Source organism: Mesitornis unicolor, unplaced genomic scaffold, assembly GCF_000695765.1.
Source record: "Mesitornis unicolor isolate BGI_N332 unplaced genomic scaffold, ASM69576v1 scaffold308, whole genome shotgun sequence".
NCBI lineage: Eukaryota > Metazoa > Chordata > Aves > Mesitornithiformes > Mesitornithidae > Mesitornis > Mesitornis unicolor.
This window is the reverse complement of record NW_010199536.1, coordinates 1-3,599: the sequence shown is the minus strand read 5'-3', so window position 1 is coordinate 3,599 and position 3,599 is coordinate 1.

Sequence of the window (3,599 nt, the reverse complement as noted above, 5' to 3'; positions counted from 1 at the left end):
TTCTCCAGGGTCTGGGCATCTATTACTGGCACTGGCATCAAACTGGTATGAGTGGGATGGATTGAGGTTGCCCTACCGCAGCAACTTTAGCTTATAGCCCTCTTCACCAGCTTGGCAAGCTTGTGGCTGAAGATGCTCTTCCCCTGCTCTGACAGATGGACTCCATCAGCCCACAGTAGAGCAGGCGAGTCCCGTGCTCTAAATAGCTGAACCCCTGGCTGTGGCATCAGTCCTGTAACCATTTGTCGACTCACCAGATTCAACTGGCCCTTTCAAACCCCTTCTCTTTGACTGGGTTGTAACAATATGGTTGCTGGAGCCAGTCTCATGCAAAAAGGAAATGATGGAAGACACATGAACTGCACTGCACAGATACTGCTGGTCTTCAGGGCTCCTGTGTATTCCAGGCAACACCATACAGGTACCTATCAAACTGGCTCTGATTTCAATCCATAGGAGCTATAATCTGAGTCATCCACTCCTGACTCATGGTGAGTCATTACAAATGGAAAAACTAAGGCACAGAAATAGTGTATACACCTAAAATCAGGCTAGCAGTCTGTGGTGAAGCTGGAAAGTGAACCTGTATTAACCTGTATTTTAAATTGGTTGGTAACCTAAAACTTCCATCTCAGCTCTAATATTTTTCTGAAGACTAGAATGCATTTTTACAACCTTATTCATAATTAGATGATGTAGCAATCTTGCTTTTCACTTTCTTACCTTTTTCACCATGGACCGTATCATCACAAGCCAGACATCAGGAAGCTTTTTGCAGAATGGAATTATAGACATATTACGAGGGCTCCCAACAAAATTCCCCTTACATAATGAGGTAAAATTTCCTTTTTCTATTCCGTATCTCACAGCATCAATACTTTAGTGCTCTGTACTGACAATTAACCCTCTTCCCCTAGCAAAGTAGTCAGACATACACTCTCACATTTCTCCTCAAAGACCCCCTACAGACCTCCTATACTTATCAGGAAGTCTCCCTCTTCTCACCATATTGTGAACCTGGTGTTGATGCTGTTTTTCACTCTTTAGGCATCATTTGAACTGAACGATATTACTCAGGACATCTTGTAGGGAATCTGAGAAAGAAAAGAGACAGTTATCAAAAAAAGAGGAGACACAAAGGTTCTGCAGCTGTCAAAGAGATAAAAACCAGCAGAGTTCAGTGTAGTTTCAGTTACAATTTCAAAAAATTCTAGGATTTGGTGGATGCTCTATCATCACAAGCCAGACAGCACTCTTGGGAATGAATACTTATGAAGTCTGTGCATCTTGCTATCTAACCCCCTTCCCCATTTATTTTTTCTTTCTCTTTCTCTCTTTTCTGACAATCACTTGATTTTTGACACTCCATATTTTTTTTCTGGACCTGTGTCTCCTACTTCTGTGGTCAACTAAGCAGACACTATTCAGAACTTCTGACTCATACCGAAATAAATAAATAACCCTAACACACTGATGTCCAATGAAAGTACTTGAAACCAAGGAGTCTGTACTTTGCAGGGTGAATCATCTACTCCCATGCCCATTTATTTCAAGAATGTAACAGCGGAGTTCAGGTCTTACACGTTGTTAAATCCTGTCACCCTTCTCCATCAGCAAACACACATATATGTTTGTGCGTAGATGTGGGTTTTAATTTTTAAAGATTCCTTGAAGAAACATTAGATCATTGATTTCAGACAAAAAAACACTAACGAAAATTCTCATATCTCCCTCATCCCACAAGGAAGATTTCCAGGAAAGCAAACTTACTTTTACGTGATTCTCCATTATGAGGCCTGTGAAAGCTGAAGTTGAAACACTAGACAGTTGTGTTCCATCTGTAGACAATCCTGGAAGTTCTGATCTAGTTCTTCAAAGAAAGAAAGATAGATATTGAGAGTTTATATGTTATTCTCATGCTCTCTTCTTTCTTAAATAAAGAAGTCATAAAAGTTAGAGCTATGTCCAGAAATAAATTTGCTGTCACTTCAATCTTTACAGGCTTGTTTCTGCATGCTTAAAATTCAGACCAGTTCTATTTATTGCCTCATTAAGTGATTTAATACTTATTATTAAATATTGAAGCCATATTAGACACGTAAGAACATATTTACATGACTGGGAATTATTTTCATACAGCCAAACTGATCAGCAAATTGTATTGCCGTGCATATGCCACACACATACCAGCACAACTTAATTTTTATCTTCTTCTTCTTGTTCACAGCTTTTCACAGCAACTACTCAGTTCAGTAATAATGACGTTTGGTGGGGAATTCAACTTCCAGAGAATATTCATTGTAGGAATAGACTCAGAGGTCTGCAACAGATTTTAATGTCTTGGGCTTGCTTTTTTTTCATGTTGAAGATGCTCTTCAAGATTGCAATGATAGAGGAAACGCTGGTATCTGTTATATTTACCATCATCTTTGAACCAGAAATAGTAGAACAGAAAGCTCTGAAGAACCTCTTGTTATATTTCTGGAGCAGTGAATGAAAGAAGATTAGATCTTGTCTGTAAAGACCTCCTGCACTTAAGTGGAAACAGATTTTCCTCTTGAGAAGACTCAGTTCTAGTTTCTTTTTTTCCCTGCTTGATTTTTATTCGAACCATTCAGGTTTTGCCTGTTTATGAAGAATCCGTGGGAATCTGGAAATGAACAGGTCACTAGAACTTTAACTGATGATGAAGGGAAAGCATATTATTTGTCTCTTAAAGCTTGCAGTGTGCATGCTGACTTACAGTATGCCAAGAAGACATGGATTCATGATGTGATTTCCATGATATTGTGCATGACAATGCAGTTATATGAGATAATGAATTAACTTGTGAAGTTACAAAGTGATGAGTGAAACAATGTTCCTTGGATTAGCAAGGTTAAACTGGTAAACAGACAAACCAGATAAACAGGTTTGTTGAGGCCTTTCCATTCTCTTCAATTGAATCAGAAAATTCTCCTGAAGAATCGTAAACCTCAGGGAATATGTCAGCTATTTGGGAACAATAAAGTTCCCCAAATCACTAAACATTATTCACATTATTACCAATATTATTATTAAACATTATTCACAGAAGGATTCATATTCATGAATCCTCCCTGTAATACCTAGCACACAGCAAGGTTTGTTGGCATTACTTAAAATAAGAGGTGGTTAGGGCATTCATCTACTCTCAATTGTAATTTGGGAAAAAAGTTTAGAGGAAATGCAAAAATAATGTTTACTGCATAAGAAGAGTAAATATAAGGAGCAGGCCTATCCTAGAATAATTGTCACCTTTGCAATGCCTTTAAGACAGGCTTGGAAGAATATGTAGCTCCAGTGGAATATTTTCTGTCAGAGAAATTGTAAATGTCTATCAAAGGTAAGCAAAACTTGTAACTCCATTTTTCAACTGGGGAAAAGATGTACTGTTAAAAAAAAGGAAAAAAAAAGAAAAAAAAAAGAAACTGTCAACTATTTCAATCAAGGTTCACTCACAAAATGAAAATGAACATTTCTTCATAGTATCTTCTTATTGAATGCTTCAACTGTTAGGTAGGATACACTATACACACACATTATATATATCTTGATCAATGATCTGGATGAGGGTATTG